Source organism: Palaemon carinicauda, chromosome 1 (genome assembly GCF_036898095.1).
Source record: "Palaemon carinicauda isolate YSFRI2023 chromosome 1, ASM3689809v2, whole genome shotgun sequence".
NCBI lineage: Eukaryota > Metazoa > Arthropoda > Malacostraca > Decapoda > Palaemonidae > Palaemon > Palaemon carinicauda.
Genome location: NC_090725.1, coordinates 281,110,428 through 281,117,927, shown reverse-complemented (window position 1 = coordinate 281,117,927; position 7,500 = coordinate 281,110,428).

Genomic DNA, 7,500 nt, shown 5'->3' with positions numbered 1-7,500 from the left:
CTCTCTCTCTCTCTCTCTCTCTCTCTCTCTCTCTCTCTCTCTCTCTCTCTTCAAGTTAAGAAATATGGTAAAATCATAAGCCTGAAAAGTTGGGAAGAAAATTTCATTTATGAATTTCCATTGTCATCAATATGTTAAAACAAACTATGGATTTAAAGGATGTCATCGCAAAGATTTAATCAGAAAGGCTTCGAATATTAAAGGATCCGCACACAAACATATATATATATATATATATATATATATATATATATATATGTATATATAAATATATATATATATATATATATATATATATATATATATATATATATATATATATAAAAAGTATATATATATATAGTATATATATATATATATACATATATATATATATATATATATATATATATATATATATATATATATATATTACTAGTCAAGCTATAACCCTAGTTGGAAAAGCAAGATGCTATAAGCCTAAGGGCTGCAATAGGGAAAAATAGCCCATTGAGGAAAGGAAATAAGGAAATAAATAAATGATGAGAATAAATTAACAATAAATCATTCTGAAAACAGTAACAACGTCAAAACAGATATGTCCTATTTAAACTCTTAACAACGCCAAAAACAGATATGTCATATATAAACTATAAAAAGACCCATGTCAGCCTGGTCAACATAAAAACATTTGAACTTTTGAAGTTCTACTGATTCAACTACCCGATTAGGAAGATCATTCCACAACTTGGTAACAGCTGGAATAAAACTTCTAGAGTACTGTGTAGTATTGAGCCTCATGATGGAAAAGTCCTGGCTATTGGAATTAAATGCCTGCCTAGTATTACGAACAGGATAGAATTGTCCAGGGAGATCTGAATGTAAAGGATGGTCAGAGATATGAAAAATCTTATGCAACATGCATAATGAACTAATTGAACGACGGTGCCAAAGATTAATATCTAGATCAGGAATAAGAAATTTAGTGTGTATATATATATATATATATATATATATATATATATATATATATATATATATATATCGTTGTCTGGCCTATTACTTTACGGTTGCAAATAATAAATAATATCTTAGGGGGATCTGAAATTGAAAGACACCATCCCTCCAAATAAATTGATCTCCAGTTAGTTCTCACGATAACAGGAATTTGCAACTACATTTTTCCATCCATTTGTTGACTATGTGTGCCTCGATTCGCTATCTTTTACGTGATTTTCTTCATGACTATGCTGTGTTGTTTGGCCAATGCAATTACACTTCAATATAAAAGTTTATCCGCTTAAAAATTACTATACAATATATTTAGGTATTCCGAAATTAATTGATAATTATTTATAAATGAAAATTTTAAGCTCTTTTAAAATGATATATTTCTTTTAATTTTGTAATGCATATTTTTTTTTCATAAGGCTTCAGAAAATTGCATGACTTACCACTCTAATGACTATTATAATCGTTCTTGTATACTAAATGATATTTCGTGCAGATAGTTAGGTTTATGTACACACACATACACACACACACACACACACACATATATATATATATATGTATATATATATATATGTATATATATATATATATATATATATATATATATATATATATATATATATATGTATATATATGTCTGTAAGTGTGAGTGTATATTCCTGTGTAACTACATGGATATGTATGTATGTAGTTATGTATGTATTGACAAAACATTATCAAACAAAAAATGATTCACTACTAAAAGACAAAACCTGTCCTCTTATCAATGATAATACAATTAAAAAGAGGAACGATAAAAACAGGATAATTATAAGATGTGATGTTAATTAAGCCGCGCCAGGTCTCTTAGGATATGGAATATTAATCTTTTTTCAAGATTTGCTCTGTAATCCTAGGGACAAACTCGTACCATTTTTCTTCCTAATCATGGTAACTTCATAACCAATTAAAATTTATCTGTGATGTATGGGAATAAAATGGATTAGCTCCTACTGTGTAGTCATTAATTTTAGGACAAATATTTACCTCGATTGTAGTTTTCTCTGGTTGATTATGGTTGATATTGTTTTCTTGACACATATCTTAGCTCCTTAGCAGTTCGAGTAAATCCCTTGTGACGAGGGCGAAAGAAGGTTGTGACTCAAAGACAATGTGAAAGCAACTGAGTGAGTTTATTATAGAACACTCTCCTTTATATACAAAAGCTCAAGGCAACAATAATTTTCATGCTCAAAATCAACACCGTTACCATTGAGAAAAAAACAGACATGTTTTTTCAGGTTTTTTTAAGTGCGAGGGGAGAGGGAAGAGACAAGCACAAAATGAACTATGTACGATCCTGTGACACACGGTTGGTACACCCTCCACTTTTCGTGCTACGCTTACTCAATTACAATCTCAGTATTTACTTCAGATACCATTGTAATTCTTTAAGAGTCAGTTCTAACATGATACACATATTACTGGTTGTCAGTTACTATTTGATTAATGTTACTGGTTTTTTTTTTCTTCGAAAATTGAATATACAGATTGTAGGCCCTACAATCTGTATGAGGACATATTTGGCGGTTATACTTGTATTCATTTGATATATTTATGTATGTATATATATATATATATATATATATATATGTATATATATATATATATATATATATATATATATATATATATATATATATATATATATATATATATATATTTAGTGTGTACTTACTTAATTGACACTTTGAATTTGCATTGATAATATTCGTTAGTTATTCTTGAAAGTACTAATTATGATATATGAATTTTTTCCTTATAAGCTGGCATGTTTTTTTCTTTTTTCTTTTATTATCCCTGGGGTATGGTGCGCTACTTGTAATCGTACAATGCACCCTGTTGGCGCATGCGCCATAGGTTGGCCACCCCTGTTGTAGAGTTTGAAATTCCTCATCTTCCTGTTCCAACGACAAAAACTGATCGATATTAAAAATGTAGTAGTAGCAAATTTTCCATGGCAATTTTATGTTTTGAGAAATCGGACTTCAAAGTGAGCTTTTTGTTGATGTTGGTTGTATATGAGATAGGCATAAGGTCATCCTCTTAGCGATAATTTTCATTAACGCTGGGGATCATCAGGACATAATCATCGTATATCAGGCTTATTTACTAAGCATGGAGTGCACTTTCCCTCAAATCCAGAAATGAATGCGCTACATGTTCCAAATAACTGCTCAAGAGTAAGACGTTGCTAGCATATTGTACTCTCGCCTGTATACTTTCTGGGCAAATTTTACTCTTTGGGTATATTTACTTATCGGCTTTGAAATCTTATGCATTTTTTTCAACATAACCATAACATAGAAAGCGTAAATATAGAAACGAGTAGAAAAAGAAATACGAATTTCAAAGTCTTTCTTAGGGATTGATCAAAATTACTTTAGTTTCCATAAGTATGGACTTTTAAAAGTAATATTTCTCAACACTAGATATGAAAAGAATATAATCATTATATTCCGTGGTTATTTATCAAGCAGTGGTGAGCCAATTTCTTTAAATCCGTAAATATATGCACTAAATGTATCAAATGCCAACACATAAATTAGACAGTCCTAGCATGTTATTTTCTCATCTGTGTAAATTTTGGGCAAATTATATACTTTAGGTATATCTATTTATCGTATTTAATATTTTAGTCATCGTTCAGCATAACCAAAATTTAAAAATTGCCAATATATAAACTAGCAAAAAAAAAAAAAAAAAAAAAAAGGATGGAAAACTGAGGGAATTTAGCAAACTTTGCATTATAGTTTATGGCATAATAACATGGATGTCTTTCCCCTAAATTCTTGAATGAAAAGTAAATAAGTACCCTGGTCAGGAAAGGGTTGCGAAGGGTATCGGATGTGGTAGCGAAAATATATATTAAAAAGACGTTTTAGCAATATTTTTTTTTTTTTTTTAATTTATAGAAAACTAGTCGATACATGAAATATCGACGTTCTCATAGCTAGAAATACAATAACATGAATTTTAAGAATTCCAAGCAGAGGTCGAGTAATGCCTTAACGCACTAAGTATCTAAATATGTATATATATATATTATATATACATATAAATATATATATAATGCTTTTACTTTTTCGTAGTACAGTTAATAAAGGGATTTTCATATTTTGTAGTCCCGGTATAATAATAATAATAATAATAATAATAATAATAATAATAATAATAATAATGATGATTTTTGATCTAGTAATAATAGTGGTGGCGATGATGAGTTACTGCATTAAGAGGTATGAATATTTCATGGTACTTATTAGCTTGGATATTCCTTCCATTTCTCCATTTGCTATTTATTCCACAATCATAACATTTCAATTAACATCATTACAATTATTCCCAGTTAAAGATTTTTTTTAGATGTCAATAACATTGTTTTTATTCTAATTCTTATTCTTTTTCTTATTCTTGGGATAGAGATCTCTTGCTTGAGGGTACACTCGGTAACACTATTCTATCCTATTTTCTCTTCCTCTTGTTTTGTTGAATTTTTTTATGGTTTATATAGATATTTATTTTGATGTTGATACTCTTCTTGATATATCTTATTTTTCCTTGTTTCCTTTCCTCACTGGGGTATTTTCCCTGTTGGACCCCTCGGCTTATAGCATCCTGCTTTTCCAACTAGTGTTTTAGCTCAGCAAGTAGTAATAGTAGTAGTAGTAGTAGTAGTAGTAGTAGTAATAGTAATAGTAGTAATAGTAGTAGTAGTAGTAATAGTAATAATAGTAGTAATAGTAATAGTAGTAGTAATAGCAATAGTAATTGTAGTAGTATTAATAATAATAATAATAATAATAAATAATAAATGATGATGATGATGATGATGATGATTATTATGAACTATCTAAATTTACTATACTAGACACATCACGTAGCAAATATTTATTGCCTTGATTACTAATGTTTACATCTGGGTCTTCCTCTTATCTCATACGTGAAATAAGGCCTTTGATGCTGCTTCATCAACTATCAAAGTCATCAATCACTCTTTATGGGGACTTTACCTATAACTTTAGTGTAGGAGAGTTACGCTGAGCAAATGTTTGTGTATTGATTCACTTTCCAAATCACTGGTCTGCTTCTATATACATTTAATATTGAAGATTATATTTTTTAGGGAATGGACGCCTCATATGACAATGGAAAAAGACAGGACAATTCTTTGTAATGTGATCTCTATATACATTAATTAGACTTTGGTTTTTATCGATTATTGTTTTTATCATATGTGATGAATCACATAATTGTGAATTCTGATATATTTTCATATAATATTTAGTTAGATATGCTTGCTAAAACAATATTTTCATATTATTGTATATATATATATATATATATATATATATATATATACATATATTTATATATATATTTATATATATATATATATATATATATATATATATATATATATATATATATATATATATATATATATACACACAACCCTAGTTTGAATCGCAGAATGCAGCACTCTTAAGGGCTCCATAAGAAAAAATACCCAACGGAGGAAAGGAAATAATAAGTAATTAAACTGTACAGGAAAAGTAATGAATAAATGGTATAAAATTATTTAAGATCAGTAACAACGTTAAAATAGATCTCTCTTATATAGACTATGAAAAGATACTCATATCAACCTGTTCAATATAAATCATTCTCTGCAAGTTTGACCTAATGAAATTCCAGTGATTCATCTGCAATCTTATTTTGTAGGTAGTAGGTTGGCCAAGGCACTAGCCACCCGTTTAAATACAACCGCTGGAGAGTTATGGGGTCCTTTGACTGGCCAGGCAGCACTACATTGGATCCTTCTCTCTGGTTACCGTTTACTTTCCCTTTGCGTACACATACGCCGAATAGTCTGGCCTATTCTTTACAGATTCTTCTCTGTCATCATACACCTGACAACACTAATATTACCAAACAATTCTTCTTCACTCAAGGGGTTAAGTACTGCACTGTACTTGTATGGTGGTTACTTTCCTCTTGGTAAGGGTAGAAGTGACTCATTAGCTATGGTAAGCAGATCTTCTAAGACAAGGACACTCCAAAATCAAAACATTGTTTTCTATTCTTAGGTAGTGCCATAGCCTCTGTACCATGGTCTTCCACCGTCTTGGGTTAGAGTTCTCTTGCTTGAGGGTACACTATTCTCTCTCATTTCTCTTCCTCTTGTTTTGTTAAGTTTTTATAGTTTATATAGGAAACATTTATTTCAGATTTTTTACTTGTTTCCTCTCCTCACTGGGCTATTTTCCCTGTTGGGGCCCTTGGGCTTATAGCATCCTGCTTTTTCCAATAGGGTTGTAGCATAGCACGGAATAATAATAATAATAATAATAATAATAATAATAATAATAATAATAATAATAATAATAATAATATCGTCACATCTGGAATGAACTTTCCAGAATACTATGTAGTATTGAGACGTGTGATTGAGAAGGTAAGATTTAGAACTACTGCATACTTAGTACTACGTACAGGATGATACCGTCTGGGAAGATGTGAATACAAAGGCTTGTCAAAATTATGAAAACTGAATGACTGTGCCAAAGGTTAATGATAAGTCCAAGAATGAAAAATTCAATAAGATACAAGCTTTTCTCCAATAAATTTCATAATGAATTCAAGGGAGGAAAATAAAGGAACAGATAGGGAAAAGGCATCCATGGTTCCTTATTAAGCCTGCACAATACACCGTTTAAAAAAAGATGGAGAGAGAACAGATGGAAAAGTAACATCAAGCAAGATGACTCTAACCTAAGACCGTGGAAGACCATGTTAGAGAGACTATGGCCCTACCCAAGGCTAGTGTGTCCTCCTAGGAGAGCTGCTTACCACAGCTAAATAATCTCTTCTGCTATTACCAAGTGCAATATATCCACTGAACAATTTCAGTGCAGTAGTTAAGCCCTTGAGTGAAGATTTGATCGGTTAGCTAAATATTCAGGTGTATGAGGCAAGAGAAGAAAGTATTAAGGATAGAAATGATAGGCCAGGCTATTCTGTGTTTATGCAGGCCAAGGAAAAATTGCCAGTAACAAAAGAGGGATCATTATATATATATATATATATATATATATATATATATATATATATATATATATATGGATATGTATGTGTATGTATATGTATATATAGACATATATATATATATATATATATATATATATATATATATATATATATATATATATATATATATATATACTACTTACTCTCTCTCTCTCTCTCTCTCTCTCTCTCTCTCTCTCTCTCTCTGATGAAGCTCAGGTAATAGCTGGCGTGCCATAAGGTACGGTATTGGCTGCACTGCTGTTTGTTATTATGATCTCAGACATAAGCTGTGATGTTAAAAACTCTGTAGTGAGAAGTTTCGCCGATGACATAAGATTAAGTAGAGAAATTACTTGTGATGAAGATAGGAACTCACTACAAAGAGATTTAAACAAA